We start from the raw sequence: 18,538 nt of genomic DNA, 5'->3' as shown, positions 1-18,538 counted from the left end.
AAAAGTGATAAAATATAAGTAGACCTATAAGTAAACATGTCAGTTTAAAGCAATATGTGATTTCTTGATTTTATATTGACCGTCGAAGATTATCATGTGATTAGGTGTACGGATTGCGATCCAGCACGGTAATGTGGTTTTGTTTCTTTAAACTTTTGCGTGTGGAAACAAACATAGCTTCTTTTTGCCTTTCTCCTAGAAAGGTATAGCAATCACTGAAAAAACCAAAGGTATAAAAGTGCTCCAAAGGGTCGAATCTCGTATATCAATCGACTTAGTTCGACGAGCTGAGCATTTTCTGTATGTGTGTGTGTGTGTGTGTGTGTGTGTGTGTGTGTGTGTGTGTGTGTGTGTGTGTGTGTGTGTATGTATGTATGTATGTAACGGTCTCCCAATCTCACTCGAGTTTCTCAGAGATGGCTGAACCAATTTTCATGAAACTGATTGCAAATGAAAGGTCTAGTCCCATAAGACTCTATTGAATTTTATTGTAATCGGATTTTTAGTTTCGAGGTTATGTATCAAAATGTTAAATTCACAAAACTTCATTATCTCAGAAACTACGAAACCGATTTGAACAAAATTGGTATCAAAAGAACGGGCTTGTTTTTTGAATTATTTGTGAAATAATTTTATAATGATTGGACATGTAGTTCAAAAGTTATGCAAAGAAACGTGTTTCAAACAGTGTTTAAACTCACTCACTTTTCTCAGAGACGGCTGGACCGATTTTCACAAAATTAGTGTCATATGGAAGGTCTTGTTGCCCCATAAGATCCTATTGAATTTTATTGTTATTGAACTTTAACTTTGTCCGTTATGTATGATAATGTGAAATCAAGCTATGACAAGAAACATGTTTCTAAGACTGTCTGAACTCACCCACTTTTCTCAGAGATGGATGGACCGATTGCAATAGAAAGGTCTAGTTGATAAGACCCTATTGAATTTTATTATAATCGGACTGTAACTTTGTCTGTTATGTATCAAAATGTAAAAGTTAAATAACTCTATTATCTCGAAAACTACACAACCGATTTGAACAAAATAGGTATCAAATGAATGAGCTGTCTTTAAAACCCCTAAAAAACACATGTAGTTCGAAAGTTATGAAAAGAAACTTGTTCAGAAAACTTTATCAAATTCACTCGTTTTGCCAAAGATGGCATCACTGATTTCAACAATCTTAGTTTAAATTGAAGGTTTAGTTGCTTTATTGGTACCCATTTAATTTGATTATAACACTGGTTGAAAAAATAAAAAAAAATGCTGCTCTAAAGCTCATAATAGTTGCCCTAGAAAGAAAAAACTGTGAAGCTAAAATTTTTCATTTTTTCTTAGTTTGACCTTCGGGGCAAGACTTTTGTTGACCAGTGTAATTGGACTTTTATTTTATCCATTATGTGTTAAATTGTAAAAATGTTGAGAATTTTTTTTTTCAAAGATTACACGACTTATTTAAAGAAAACAGGTGTCGCAAACTCGGATTTCAAAATGAAGTATGAAGTTGATTCTTGCACACCAAATTCCCGAAACCAGATTCAGCAATCTTTACTGAAATTAAACAATAAAAACCATGTACTGAAATTTTCAGCAATTTAAAAGTGTACTGAAAAATTCGCAATTTGTGTTGCTTTACCGACATTCAGCAATCTTTCCTGTGATTACTGAATTTACGGCAATACACTGTCAAATTAAAAAAAATGGTACCTGTTGTCAATATTTTTAGTCCACGCGCGTGAAAAAGGCTTGTGAGCACGTAAAAAAGGCGTAAAAAAGGCTTGTAAGCCTTGAACGCCGACCGTTGAGACGTGAAGGAAGTGTTTGGTGAGTGGAAAAATTAATTAATCTTGTTATTCTTCAGTTCATTGGAGGAAAATGGCGAAAGGACATCGGATTAACGGATCGGACTTTGGCGACACTTTACTCGAGGATCAATTTTATCTTTGTGACATGGTTGAAGGTTAATAAATAATTATCAAATAATAAGCAAAAAATCGACTTCCAACGTGTTTTAAAATCTACACGAAGAATTCCCACTGCACTGATATTTCATTAATTTAACGGTCGTTCGCTGGAAATTCAGTAATAGTCCGTCAAACATGAATGACATTTCAGATTTCACATTGCTGAAAATTCAGCAAAGTATCGTCAAAAGGAATGACATTTTACATTCCTGAAACAATCAGTTATATTTCATTGCTGAAATGATTACTGAAGTTTCAGCGTGGCAAAATTCAGTAAAAGTTTAATGAATTTCAGTAAAAAAAATTTGGTGTGTGGTCTCTGAGCATCATTCCGGGTATTGAAAAACTCACATTGGGTAATGTTTGTCCCTTTTAACTGGTAGAAATCGGAAGCTACTGTCTAGAAATTTAAAATGGCGTCTGAAGATGATTTCTGGCCTCAGGATATATACAGCTTCCCCAAATCGTATTGGATGATATTTGCCACTTTAGGCTGTTGATCGGAAACTGTCGCCATCTTCGCCATAGAAATACCCAGATTAGGCAGTTCGGCAATTTGGATTGAAAATTGGGTTTTAGGTCGGATTCTGGCCACTGGGCACAATCCAGGTTTCAAGAACCCATATTGATTGGTATTTGGCCATTCATTGGATGCCTCTCAGAAACGATCAGTAATATCAACTGCGTTAAAGAATTTCAATTTCACTGATAAGATCATTCAAATTAATGTATAAGAAACAACATTTAATTATACATTATATGAAATCTACTGACTTACGTTGACTTAAAGAATCTGAATATTTATAGGCAGTATATGAGTACAAATCGATTATACCACAATCAAAAACAAAATCGCAGCATATAGTTGAAAGAATTTAATGTTTTTTGCGTTATTGTTATTTGTGTTAATTTATATTCATATCGTCGGTTTCGTGCAACACTGGCACAACTCAAAAAACTTAGTTTGGAGAAAAACGCGTTTGAAAATTTGCGTCGAAAATTTATTTTTCGATTTTCAAGAAAACTTTGAAGTTTAAGATTACCAATCCATATTTAACACCTTTGGGTCTATTATGCACATATTACGTGCTCACATTGTCCAAGTTAAAACCTTATTTTTACTAACTTTATGGAGAAATTTGGATTTGTGCAGCAAAGGCACTTCTTTTCATAACTCTGGAATTTTTGTGATTTTCGGAATGGGATTTCGTGTGATGAATCTTAACAGTATTTGGCATCGTTTGCCATCAAAAACTCAAAACTGCAAAATTTTGAGTTGTGCCAGTGTTGCACGAAGCCGATGATATGTTAAATTATAAATCTTCGGTATAGTTGTACTGTTGGTTACCAAAAATTTGTTGTTTAGAATGAATAACAAATCCAGCAGAAATAATCGAGGTGTATTTTTTAAGTGTTGGAGTAAATCTATTTTAACAAATTATAAGTTCGAAGGAGAAAGGCCGGGTCTCACCGCTAGGTGGATTAATTTTGGTTTCTTTTTGAAAATATACATAATGTTAGATGATTTTTTAGATTCTGATCATTTCTGCTAAACACTTTTGAAAAAGTATCAATAGCAGTGTTATTTCTACCTGAAAAACAAGAAAGATAAAATAAGGTTAGATCATATCAGTGAATATTCAATAATTGGAGTAAGTAAAGTCATCGGACACTCTAAATAAACGATCTGAAAATAAGAAACCAATAAAAACCCGCTGCGTAAAAACGACATCCGGGTGAAAAATGGAAATTCGCGTAAATTCTGAAATTTGAGCAAAAAACGCGTAAATTGCCAGTTTCGCGTAATAGACTGTGTGAATCCCGGAATTCGCATATAAACCACGTAGATTCCAAAAAAAAAAAACCCAAAAAAAGCCGCTTTGAAAAAACGTTAAAAGAGACTTTATTGTACGCGAGTTCTAATCAATTGTTTCTTTAGTCAAATTCGCATGACTTTTGATTTGTAATAATATCCTACTTCCGAAGTTTCGCGTTTAGAATAATACAATGTAGCAGTTTAAACTGTAGGTCAAACTGCTAACAGAGGCAATCTGGGCCCAACAGCTCGTTCGTTTTCAGTTTGTTTTTTTTTCGCATGTCAGTTCTACAGTGTAGGATGGTAGTACGAGAGGCAACTACAATAATTATTCGAATAGTTGTGATCAATGAAGTTTTAATATTAGCAGGGATAATCGGTATCAGTAGATGACAAATAACAGCAAGCAGTAATCATGAAGCATGCCTGCTCAAAAACGAAGACTTCGAATAAATTGAATTAACTTTCGAAGTTTTAATTGTGAGTGTTGCTTCAATCAGTTAACAGCTTAATTACCGAACCTGGTACTGACATCATCTGCCGAAAGAATTGCTTGCGTGGCTATTATGCAGTTTGCATCGAATCGAACAATCCCAATATGATCTGGAAGATCCCCTGGATATTATTGCCAGTTTGGCAGGTTTCCTCCTTCTCTATTGTGTGTGTGAATTCTTCATTGGAGATACGATACCCGGTAAAATCCAAAGATGCGCCATCAACAAATCAATCTTCCAATCTGTCAGATTCTGAGTTGCCCTATGCGCAAGTTAGTCAATTAAACGAAACTATGTGTCCGCCTGAGTCGCCTGTTTGCACAAATATAGCTGGCTATCCTCTGGCCAAGTATGATGACAGTTCTACAAGGTATGCTATTCAACAAGCTAATCTCCGTTACTCTGATGTTCCGAACCAGTTGTGAGCAATTTTTTCAATACTACACAATGGTAGCAATCGATCCAAACACTGAACAACTCTATTACGAGTCGGTGCGGATGCCATCCTGTTGTAAATGTGTGATACGACCAGCGCACAATGTTTCATTGAATTGTAATATGTTTTGCGTAAATTCGAATAGGGTGAAAAAATATGAGGCACCAGTAGTATGATCAGATTTAATGCGAAAACAAGTTTTGTTATTTCTAGTTGTGTTATGACACGATACCGCTTTAAATTATCAATAAGAAAAAAGTCGATCGAATTATATCGTGTACTGTGTGTGATAATAAAAATAAACATCTAATCTAATATTTATAAGCTGTATTGTTAAATAATATTATTATATTTCCTTTGTGTCATTTGTCATACCTAAATTGAGTCGATTATTATTAGAGAAACCTAACCTTACGCTGAATAGCGTTCTAATCTGATCTAATCTAACACCCAGTCAGTTTATTACGCGTTTTCGTGTTTGCTACAATGCACATCTTGTCTGTATTAATATTTGCTGTGTATATTATCAAGTCATGTATGTATGAATAGTTGTTTCACCTGTAAACTACCCGGATGAAGAATCCTGAGTGGGAATCCTCCGGATCGTGTTTGCGTTTCCGTCACCGAGTTAAAGGTATCCTGGGGATTCTTACTCAGGATTCTCTACGTGTTAGTAAGGGTACACTTGTGGTGATTAGATGAAACCTCGTTTCCAGAAGTATTTGCGCTATAGCCTAGTAAACCAATGTTGGACAGAATAACTCAATTATTCCGAATTGGCTAATATTTGGTTTATGGCCTTATTGTAGCATAGCATATTTGATCGTCCATGTGTTGCCCGCGATTAATCGTATTCAGCTGGAACTGCACAAAAATCGTTAAAATGAGGCATGGGAGTAGCAAATAATTCTCAGGGTGCAACTTTTGCTGATCTTATTTTAAAATTATCAATAATGTTGCTGGCAACGCCAGCGTGCAGTCAAGCCGAGCCACAAATATTGCTTTGAGTAATCGGCGTTCGAAGTTTAACCATAACCAGAATGTTTTCTGTAAGCTGCTACACAGAATTTTTTAAAATATCATTACACGCAAAAGTTGGATGGGGTTAAACCAGTACAAAATTGTTCGTTTTAAGCGCAATTGTTAATGTGATTTGAAACCGGAACAATGATTGCGTGTTGGGCATAACGCAATTAATGCTATAGCGTTTTTTCAATGTATTTGGCAGCCCCAAACTACTACACTTAAACAATTTCAACTGGTATCAAGCAGCATTGCAAAGCGAGTGAAAAGCAAAACCTTTCTCCGTCTTTCTTCTTGAGAACGAGACAAATGCTACATTTCTCTGCACACATGCTTTCAAGATACTCTTTCTTCTTCATGCATTACCCTGAGTAGCAAGCACGCACCGACAGCGTGAGTGAGACTAACAACTAACTGCACTGGTGTCTCGTTCATTTCGTGAAGCGACATGACATCGCACAGTGGGGAATCGCTGGCCATCAGCAAAAAAAATTTTTTTTCGTTAGCTGTTTCATAATATTTTTCCTTCATTGCAATAACATTCAAGTGTCTAAATACAAAATTCGGGCGCAATATCATGAAATCTGATTTTTTTATGACTTTTCAAAGACTTTTCAAAGCTTCAAAAAACTGACGTTTTTTGTCTTTTTTTTTAAAAAAAAAGGACATTACTTTGAAACGCTCTGTAGCTTCAATGATAGCTTGGATTTTTTTGACGTCAAAGGAAAAGTTGTTGTAAATATAGTATAAAACAAACCCTTTTCATTAGATATTGTAAAATTTGGTTATAGTAGGCCTAACACTAAAAAAATTTAAAAAAGTGATTTTTTGTAGAAAAGTAACCTATAAGTTTAGTTGCAGCAGTTTGCCACGGTTGTGACTACATTCAAAATTTAAGTAAAACCTAAATTAATCCACCTAGCGGTCAGACTCAGCCTTTCTCATTCAAACTTATTATTTGTAAAAATAGATTTACATGAATGCTTAAATCCAAAAATGTATATTCACTCTTTCACTCTAAAATATTGATGTTGTAATTGAAGCATAAAATATGAAATTTGACGTAATGTTAGTGCCTAAGAAATAGCGAAATAAAAGAAATGACTCTTAATTTCGAACAATTTAATCACGAGCGATACCGAAAACGTTCGAATAGTACGATACCACATTTAAATCATGTTGAGGCCATATATATTGATCAAAGCAGTTATAGTGTTGAATAGTCTTTGAATTTCTTTTCTTTACAAAACTTTTGAACATTATATCAAATTTTATGAAGTTTGTTATTTGTAAGTTTGAGAGATGACTCGTTTGTATGACACTAGTTATGTTCAAATAAGTCGTGTAATACTTGAGATAATAGGCTTTCGTTGTCTTACAAATTAAAACATAACGGTTGCTTAGTTCGATTATAATCAAATGAAAAGGGAACGTAGGGGGGAGCCAAACTTTGAAACCACGTGTTCAATAGAGTGGCCATTTTTGTAACATCATGCGATTTCGATGAGCGCCGGGCGGAAAAAGTTTCCTTTTTACTCCAAAAATAAGCCATGAAAATTTGAAGTTGAATAGAGTTCATTTAATGGACCCACAAAACGCTTATATTTAAAAAGAATTGATTCTCATAAGAACTGTTGTTTTTTATCTCTTTTTTAAGTTTTTTGCCTTAGTTTCTTAAAATAGTTGTATATTTTGCGTTGAAATATTCTTCAATTATAAAATCATATCATTAGGGACATTCACATATTACGTAACGCTAAATTATAGCAATTTTGAACACCTCCCACCCATAAATAAAGCAATTTAGCATTGGGGCCTCGCGTTATGGAAATCTTCGTTGAATATCCTCTTCTTCTAAGTGCGTTACGTAATAAATAAATGACCTCTCATATTCGTTAGAGGTTTTAAAAATGTCATTCAGTGATTATATCCTTAATCGTACTTCATTGCAGCAACTGCGTGAAGTGAACTGCCACAATCGGACTGGTGAAGCAACATTATTAAAATTTTAAGAACTTTTTGTATGGATTTAATGTTATTTAGAGTATTATCATTATTATTACTATTATTCTCTATGAAACAGTTCAGCACTAGTGATCTGAATGCACTAAGACGGTGAATTTTATCAAATACGGTCGGTAGATCTCCTGTTGATCAAATAGCAATTCTTATGAGTTTCGATGGAAGTGCAAAATTCTTAGGCGCGCTTAAAATTGATTCAAGCTGCGGCAAAAATATCGCCTAAGAAGTTCATAATACGCTAGTGGATTGAAACATTTCGGAATAGTTTTGAAAACTAACCAATATTACTTGTCCTCTTCATTTTTATTACCTTTTTGCAAAATATATTATATGGCAAAAGCATCGGACCTGAAACACTTTTCTTTAACCGTTTTACAAGAGCATCAAACGAAATCAACTCATTCACAGCCAATCAACTTCAATGATCCAAAAGTTCTGATCAGCTTCAATGATCCATTCTGATCATTGATCATCAATTGCATTCAAGGCATGGCCCTGTTGGTAGTCAAACTTCACATTCATGTGTTTTTCGAATGTACGAGTGCTGTTTAATGTATTAATAAAGTTATTAATTCTCTACGTGATTCTTTCGCTTATGCCGAAATTTAAAGTCGTCTCAGACAATGTAACTGAAAAGATGAAGAATCACTTGTGGTAGTTAAGCCTAGAATAAGATGGATTGGCCTGATATCCCGTTTGAAATTAAACAAAAAATAGTCAGGTAAAAGCGAATGGTCCTTAAGGTGAAACGGTATTGAAACCACAAACAGCCAATTTCGAATCACCACTTCGAATTTTTAGAAGCACAAGACTCGGAAATAGATAATGCTCTCCCTGTGAAAACGCTATTTTATGTTTGCTTCACCGCAGCAAACATGAAATAGCGTTTTCACAGATGACGCATTAACTGTTTCCGAGTCTTGGGCCTTTGAAAATTCAAAATGGTGGCTGGAAGTCGGCCATTTTTGGTTTCAATACTTAATGTTGAATTTATGAAAAATTCTAACCGTGTTTCAACACATTATTAAGACGAATTTCAGTTTATATTGCATGTTGTTGATTTATACTGAAAAAATACACACCTCATTCAAAATACGAACTTTTTAACAAACACCAAAAGTTATAGATTGTTTTGAACTTAAATTAGGGTGATAATATTACTGTTTTATGAAAATACATGTGTATTTGAATGAGTTTATCGAGAGATATATGTTAAAAAAAAAACTCCATACAATTTTCATGTAAATCGATTTCTCAAATATAAGCGCTTTGTGGGTCCATTAAATAAACTCCGATGAACTTCAAATTTTCATGGCTTATTGTAGAGGTCAAAAGGAAACTTTTTCAGCCCGGCGCTCATTAAGATCGATAGTTTCAAAAACGGCCATATAAAATATGGCCACTCTAGTGTTCAATCATAATTCATCAGTTAACCCTCAACTATCATGTTCATTCGATATCAATATTGTTCAAATCTATTGTGTAGTTTCTAAGATAATGAAGTTTAGTGATTCTCACATTTCGATACATTACAGACGAAGTTACATTCCGATTACAGCAAAATTCAATAGGGTGTTATGAGACAGCTAGACCTTTCATTTGATACTAATTCTGTGAAAATCGGGTCAACCATCTCTGAGAAAAGTGAGTGAGCCAAAGTAGTCATCAGAATATGTTTCTTCTCATAGCTGGATTTCACAATTTTAAACATAACAGGAAAAGTAATAACCCGTTCGCAAAAAAAATCATTGGGGTCTTATGGGGCAACAAGACTTTCCATATGACACTGATTTTATGAAAATCGGTCCAGCCATCTCTGAGAAACATGAAGGAGTCTCCAGAATACGTTTCTTTCTGTAACTTCTGAACCATATGTTCAATCTTCATAAAATTCAAAAGTTGAGGGTTTTTAGGTAGCGCGTTCATTTGAAACCAATTTTATTTCGAATCGGTTGTGTAGTTTCTGAGATATTGATGTTTCGTAATTTTTACATTTTGATACATAACCTCTAAGCTAGAAATCTGATTACAATAAAATTCAATAGGGTCTTATAGGGCAACTAGCCCTTTCATTTGCAATTGATTTCATTGAAATCGATTCAGCCATCTCTGAGAAAATCGAGTGAGATTGGGAGAGCGTTACACACACACACATGCAGAAAATGCTCAGTTCGTCGAAAGTAGTCGAGTGGTATACGACATTCGGCCCTTTTGAGCACTTTTATACCTTTAGTTTTTGCAGTGATTGCTATACCTTTCTAGGAAAAATGCAAAAAGTGAAATGATAGAAATGACTTTTAATTTCAACTTCAATCCCGAGCAAGGCCGCAAACATTGAAATAGTACAATATTAAATATAAATGATGTTGAGGCCACATATTTTTAACGTAGCTATAGTTTTAAACAGTCTGCGGGTTTCGTTTCTTTCTATAACTTTCAAACCACATGTTTAAACATTATGAAATTCATTGTTTAAGGGTTTGAAAGCCCATTTATTTGAATTCAACTATGTTCATAGCTTCTGAGATATAAGAGCGTTTTTCACATTTTGACGCAGCGCCAAAAATAAAAGTTTGATTACAATGAAATTCAATAGCAACCTAAGCGGCAAATGGACCCTTCATTTGACACCAAGATAGAAAGAATCGGTCAGACCATCTCTAAGAAAAGTGAGTGCGAAAGAAAGGTGCACATACACACGTACCCACACACAAACATATACACCTATACATGCATATATGCAGAAAATGCTCGATTTGTCGAACTGAGTTGAGTAGTATATGACATTCGGCCATTTCAATCATTTTTCTACCTTTTAATAAGCCAGTGATCGTTAGGCGAAAGTCAATATGTTCACTTTCATAATGTGATTACACATTTTTATAAACAACGGACACAGTTACAATACGATTGCAATGAAATTCAATAGCAACTTATGGGGCAACTAGACCTTTCATTTGACACTAATTTTGTGAAAATCGGTTCGGCCATCACTGAGAAAAATGAGTGAGTTTAAACAACCTCAGGATAACTTTTCTTTACATAACTTTTGAACCATATGTTCAATCATGACGAAATTCAAAAGTTAAGGGTTCTGGTGACAGCCCAATCATTTGAAACCAGTTTTATTGAAATCGGTTGTGTGGTTTCTGAGATATTGATGTTTCGTGATTTTTACATTTTGATACATAACCTCTAAACTGAAAATCCGATTACAATGAAATTCAATTGCAACCTATGGTGCAACTAGATCTTTCATTTGCAATTAATTTTATGAAAATCTGTCCTGCCATCTCTGAGAAAAGAGAGTGAGAAAAAAAAGTTGCACATACACACACACACATATACACACATACACACATACATAGATACATACATACATACATTCATACATACATACATACATACATACATACAGAAAATGCTCAGTTCGTCGAAAGAAGTCGAGTGGTATATGACATTCGGCCATTGGGACCACTTTTATATCTTTGGTTTTTCCAGTGATTGCTATACCTATTTAGGAGAAAGGCAAAACGTAAGCTCTCAAATGTATACTGTCCGCTGTAGCGCAAAACTGCGCAAATTGTCACTTTAGTGAAAAAAGCGATAGCAGACTTCAGCGGCACCACCTAATTCAATGTCAATGTCAATGTCATGGTGTTATACATGTATTTAAATGTCCTCTCTCAACCATAGAAACCGATTAAGGAAGATAACATATATATGAAACAATGAAACATCGAAAACGACTAGAAGAAATGAAAATTGCAGCGAAAGACATTTTTCCTGCTGATAAGTATAATGAACTTCAAATTTTCTGGAAACAATTCAACACAAGATTTAAGCGATCACAGCGGAAAATGATGATGACGATGATGATCTTTTCAATTCGTAATTAGTTTGTATTACTTGTGTTGTTTTAGTTTATTTAAAAAAATATATATTTAGGCAAAATTTGTTTAGTTCGAGGGGTCGTACATAAATTACGTTTTTTTCAATGGGGAGGACGCCCGGTGGCACTACTTGTAGTCAAAGATCATAAAAATCTATAAAAAAAGAAAAAAAGTGCCAAAAAATATTAAAGTTGGATTTTGTGCTTTATGGACGGCCCCAAACAAAAAATGGAAGCCAAATTCGTGTTCAGCGCCCCAAGATTATGTAAATACCAAGTTTTTGTCGCATTTATCGACACTTTTTTTGCTTGGCCAGCCTTTATATGGAGTCGCCCCACTGTGCATCGCCTTGCGCGTCGCAATCCGAACCGAAAGAGAAGCGAAAGAGCAACCTGCACAAATGGGATGTGATGTGTCTAGTCTCGTCGCACGTACATGGAAATCATACGAGCGAGAGAGAAATTTCTCCGTCGCTTGAAAAAAAAGCGCGTGCACAGGATGACAAATTATAATTATTCACAATTTACCAGTGTTGTCATAAAAATCAGCAACGCTTTTGTGGCTTTGTGGAATGGAGGGTTTTACTAATTTTGCAGGGAAGCTAGCGTTGATTACAAAATGTTGTGAACAGATTTTTGTTTCGTTTTTTTTTTGCAAATCATTCAATGGTACTTTTTAATGACCAAATCCATCGAGGTAAATCGATCGAGTATTATAGCTATTTAAATCTAGTGAGTTCACAAGTTGTTGTTTGCTGCTTGCACTGCTCCATGAGTAGCAGTAACTAATACACTCGGCGTGAGAAATAAAGTGTCGGTATATACATACATATTTTGATGTCAATGTATTCGCGGTATTCGCAGTACAACTGTTGCGTTATGCGTTTCACACATTTATTGAGCGATTTCTGGCAACATTTGTGCGAATCGGAAAGACACAATGATTGTACAAGACTTCAACTTTTGCGTGTATGAACTTTTCAAATTATTTGTTTTTGCCTTTCTCCTAGAAAGGTATAGCAATCACTGGCAAAATCAAAGTTATAAAAATGGTCCCAATAATGGTCGAATGTCATATACCACTCGACTCAGTTTGACGAACTGAGCATTTTCTGTATGTGTGTGTTTGTGTGTATGTGCAACTTTTTTTTCTCACGCACTTTTCTCGGAGATGGCTGGAGCGATTTTCAAGAAATTAATCGCAAATGAAAGGTCTAGTTTTGAGCGTCCATTTCCCGACTGTTCTTAGCTTCCCGGGATTCGGGAAATATTAATATGATTTCCCGGGAAATCCCGGAATCCCGGGATGTAAAAGAAATTTTGAAAGAAACGTAAAATAACTGCAATTTATTTAATTTAATAATAAGAAAAGGAATCGAATTCCTAAAACAATATAAAAAGATGATCAATTCTCGAAAAATTTAATAAAGTTCATTAGTTTGGCTGGTAATTTTTGTTTCACAAACTGCATCAACGAAGATCCTGCAGGAGGACTACTTAGCTTCGACACTTTACGAGGATTTGGGTGTGTAGTTACCGCTTCTTCAGAGGATAGTCGTTTTATGGTGATTTTGTGTTTGTTCTGCAAGTGTCGTAAAAGGCCACTGGTAGATGAACCCTTGCACGAGAGTTGCTGCGGACATTTCAAGCATTGCGCTTCGTTATCGCCGGGCAGCTTCTTGAAATATTGCCAGACTCCTGCCATTTCTGCAATAATGAATAGTTAACTGTAATGATAGATTTGAAACTGCTGCTGGATGACAGACAAACCTTTTTCAATACGATTTTTCACGACTTGTTTTTTACGGCGGTGACAAACTATTAACTGTTTTCATTAAAGTGCGGAATCTCTAATTAGAAGTTGAAGAAGCTGCAATCAAACTTATAAACTACGATCGCTTGTGCAAATCCTTTCATATTATACTTTCCCCAATCTAGTCTATGTGTTGTAAAACAATGGATTTTTTTCATTGGTGCTACCATTTCTCCTACTCCTTGCGTCGTGGCGTGATGATGAAATGATGAATAATGAGAGTGCGTTGGTATGGCATATTCCATTCTTCAATCCTATGAACTACGATCACTTGTGCAAATCCTTTCATTTTTTACTTTCCCCAATTTTGTCTAATGTGTGTAAAACAATGGTTTCTTGGCGCAAGCATTTATCCTACTCCTTGCATCGTGGCGTGATGATTAATTGATGAATAATGAGTGTGCGTTGGTATGGAATATTCTTTTCCTCAATCGCATTTACTATAAACTACGATCACTTGTAAAAGTCCTTTCATATTCTACTTTCTCCAATCTAGTCTTTGTGCGTTGGAAGAATAGTATTTTTCGAATCGTCGCATGATGATGAAATAAATGTGCGTTAAATGTCTTCTAATGCGCAAATCGCATTTCTTACACGAATCAAAATATATTAGAGGGGAATAAAAGTAATTCTTGAGCACATGGCTATACAATTTCATTCACCATTACACCAAAGTGTACAGAGTCTGTAATTTTAAATCGATTTTTCAATATTTCTTATTGAAGGAAATACTTCCCGGGATTTTAATAACTATTTCCCGGGATTCGGAAATTCCGGGAAATTGAAATTTCCCTGGAAATCCATCCCGGGTAAGACGCTCTAGTCTAGTTGCCCCATAGGTTGCTATTGAATTTCATTACAATTTAGTTTAGAGGTTATGTATCAAAATGTAAAAATCACGAAACATCAATGTTTCAGAAACCACACAACCGATTTCAACAAAATTGGTGTCAAATGAATAGGCTGTCTCTATCTTTTAAATTTCGTAATGAATCAACATATGGTTCAAAAGTTATGTAAAGAAATGTTATCCAGGGGCTGTTTAAACTTACTCACTTTCCTCAGAGATGGCGGAACCGATTTTCACGGAATCAGTTGCAAATGAAAGGTGAATTTCATTGTCATCGTACTTTTAGTTTAGGCACTGTGTTTCGAAATGTGTAAATCACGAAACTTCATTATTTCTTAGGAGACCAATTTTTACAAAACTAGTCTCAAATTAAAAGACTGCCTTGAACCATTAATAGACTGCATGCCTTTGAATGTGGTTCAAAAGTTATCGAAAGAAGCCTGTTCCGGAAGCTGTTAAAACTCACTCATTTTTTTAGAGATGACTGGAACAATTTTCACAAAATAAGTATTGTATGGAAGGTTTAGTTGCCCCATAAGACCCTAATGAATTTCATTGTAATCGGACTGTAAATTTGTCCGTTATGTAGGAAAATGTGAAATCACGTTTTTTCTCAGAGATGATTGGAATGATTTTCACAAACTTAGTGTCAAATAGAAAATCCAGCTACCCCATAATACATAATTCAATTACACTGTAATCAGACTAGGGTAAATGTACCAATAGTGGCGCAAATAGTAGCTACTTCTGAGAATTGAGACTTGGTTAACTTTGGATGTATGAACATATGATTTGATAGACAATTTAGTTGTTTTGCTGATAAATAACTCGTTGTGCATTTTTAAAACTAATTAATTTGAAAGAAATCATCAATTGTTATCATAGCTTTTGTACCTTTAGTGGAGGTACTGTTCCTATAATGGTGGTACCATGTACCTATAGTGGAGGTAGTTTTAAAAACTTGAAATTTCTATAAATGAAATGAATGAAGATTGCACATTTTGAAGTTTGTTGAACAGTCACAAGTATAGAAAACAAAAAACGATGAGTTTAAAATAAATATGGAAATCAATGTGAATATTTTATTGCACAAAAATGGGACATAAGTCCGTCATTTTCTATATAATCTACAGTCCACTGTCTATAACTCTGCTGAACATTTTATTTAGAATTGTGAATGAAACTAAGAAGAATCTGTGAAATTTTGGTAATATTATAATAGGTTGAGTTAAGATATAATTCAAACTAGAAAATCGAGTTGACTGGATTCATTTTCATTTTCGCTCATTTTCTATGCAATTGAAAATTAACAACATTTAATGAAAATAAGGGATTTATTAACCAGTAACCATGGAGCATTTCAAATGCATTGAATACAAAGTCAATGCATTCAAAAGATAGTTTATATTAAAAGTCAGTTAAAATGATATAACAAAAAAAATAACCTGAAAAAATTCATCAGACGAGAATTATCTCTGACATTTTAGCTTCAGTGCCTCGAGTAACTCGATCTTTTGCTTTTTTTCTCGATTATTTTCCATTAGCTTCTTACGTTTTTTCTCCTCTCTCTCCTTTTTTCGTAGTTCAGCTTTTTTCTGTTTCTTTTTTCGAAGTTCTTCTCTTTTATTCTTACGGTGCTCAGCTTCCTCTTGTTTTCGCTCACGAATTTTTGTTTTTTCTTTCTTCAGTTGTTCTTTTTTAATTTTACCAAGCTCTCTTTCCTCTACTCTGGCTTTTTTCCTAGCTGCATCATTTTCGTTTTCTTGTTCAAGTCGTCGGATTTCTTCAAGCCGCTCTGAGGCCGTCAGTACCGGGTGGAATTTTCTTTTGTAATTCCTGTGAATGTTGCTCCGACGAGGAGTTGGCGGAGTTTGAAGCAATTCGGTTATGCTTATTTTACGGCTCGGAATGTTGTGTCCAGTCTTCTCTTTCATGACACTGAGTGGAATACTGTCATCTGATATAAAACTATCGTCACCTACCTCCTCAATAAATGTTGAATTATCCTCAGATATGTAGTCACTTGACACAGTCATCTCTGGAGTCGTACTGCTCAATAACTGCGAATCAATAGGCATCAACAACATCTCATATAGCTGCCGGATGATTTATCCTTCTGCAGATAAGACAGTACCGCTACTAGAGCTGTTAATGCGCTCCCTACCAATGCAATCTATAGCAGCTTTGATTATGGAAGTTGGAATGATAACCGAATCTTCAATAATTACATCTTGTCCTTCTTTTTCTCATTCAATTCAGGATTGACCTCTACTGAATTGAAGGTGGAAAGTTCCTTGTCTGTTTCTTGAGCTACTGGTTTATTAGGGTTTTCGCTAGTTGGCTTGGCAATACATTTGTCGTAATCCACATTTTCAGGACCAAAAGGGAATAATCCGCAAACTCTGAACCCGTTTTCAACACTGGCCGTTTTGATTCCTTTGTTCATAGCCTTTTGCAGTACGTCAGGAAAGTGTTTCAGCAATAGATTTTCACCTCCATTTTCCAGCCGCCACTCCGATACGGCAGTCTTCCAGGCACTTTTCAATGGTTTAAAAATGGCGACGTCTGCTGGCTGAGTTATTCTCGTAGTGTTTGGATATAAAGCAATCAGCACAATACCCAAATCCAAGCACAGATCGGCCACCTCCGCAGTCGTGTGTGAAGAGTGACCATCCACGAAATACAGCACTGGGAACCTGCACTTTTTTCCTTTGAAGATGAGGGTAGAAAACGTTCCTGATGTCTAGCATAAAGTTGGCGGTATCCATCCACCCCTTTGCACTTTTGCCAATACCCCACTCTCCGGGGAACTTCTGCAATACTTCCACAGATAGGCGCTGCATAGGAAGAACAACTCCTGGAGGTACAACTGATCCGTCTGCTCCGAAGGTAAACATTACTGTTATGTTTTTGTGCCCGTCTGCATGCTCGCATTCATACACATTCTTATTGCCACGGCTAGCTAGCACGGCTTTCGTTTGTGGTTGTAGGTAGAATGACGTTTCATCGCCGTTGTATATGCGGGTTGCATCCGATGCGGCTGACATAAGGTTGTTTTCCTCTAAGTCGGTAACGAACGGTAGACTGAGGGATGCCATAAGCTTTGCATGCTGCGTACAGTGACTTTTTCTTAGAGAGGACCAACTCCATGCAGCGGGTGATAGCTCCTTCATCGTGTTTATGTGTTTTTTTTGCTGCAGAATCCATTCTGTAATGAGTTATGAAGCTAAAACGTTATTTTGGTACAAGAATTCTAGAGTTTTTACCTATATGTGGACGCCTTCGTCAACGCGTAGAGGCGGGTAAGCAAGTGGTATCTCTAAAAAAACCTGAATTAATCCACCTAGCAGTGCAGAAACCTTTGTTATACTAACTATTACTACATATAAATTTAAACTAACTGTTACTACATATACATTTGTTATGCCAGTAAACCATAAATCGTTTAGAATTAAATTCAAAAGATAGTTTTCCAGAGGGTGAACCAAATAACATCACTGAATCAAACCTGGATGAGGTTCTCATAACATTCTCAATACCACAACGGCTTCGTTTTCAGAAATCGCGAGACCCAAAAAAGAATAAAATGATTATAGATTATGGATTAGCATCGAATATATCCTACGAATTGCAGCAAAGTCCTACAAACATGCCATCAAGAAATTAGAGCTCAGAATTATACAGCGCGTTAAATGCTTTGTTACCATAGAAAAGTTGCTTGAATCATACGTGTGATTATTTCAAGAAATCAACAAGAAATTTGATAAAATCTGTGAGGATCAAGTGATAAAAAGATTTCATTGAAACTCCTATAACTGCTGTTGAAATGTCAATTCTCAGTATACATCAGATGTTGTTAAGAGTTGTTAAATTAATTCTATTTCAAATGATTTTTTTTCAATATTAAAGTTTTTCACATGACTTAAGAATTTTTACTGTTTAAAGTGTACTCGGGAACGTAACTCTTATTGGAGACCTAGGCTGTATGGTAAAATCTGAAACACTTTCAGAACTTTATAAAACTTGCTGCCAAAACGAGGATCGGGATAACATGGATACTCTGTTTGCACTGACCTTTAAATAAATTTAAAATAAATTTAGAAAACAATATTTATATTATACAAAAGCGAAGTGTATCGAGTAAAGACTTTAATAAGCATTGCAGTTTCCTCTGAAATCTATTGAATATTGTTAGTAAAAAGCTATTAAAAATAAAAGGTTCACT

The sequence above is a fragment of the Wyeomyia smithii genome, chromosome 3 (genome assembly GCF_029784165.1).
Source record: "Wyeomyia smithii strain HCP4-BCI-WySm-NY-G18 chromosome 3, ASM2978416v1, whole genome shotgun sequence".
Lineage (NCBI taxonomy): Eukaryota > Metazoa > Arthropoda > Insecta > Diptera > Culicidae > Wyeomyia > Wyeomyia smithii.
The sequence above is the reverse complement of the archived record's forward strand: the minus strand, read 5'-3'. Positions refer to the sequence as shown.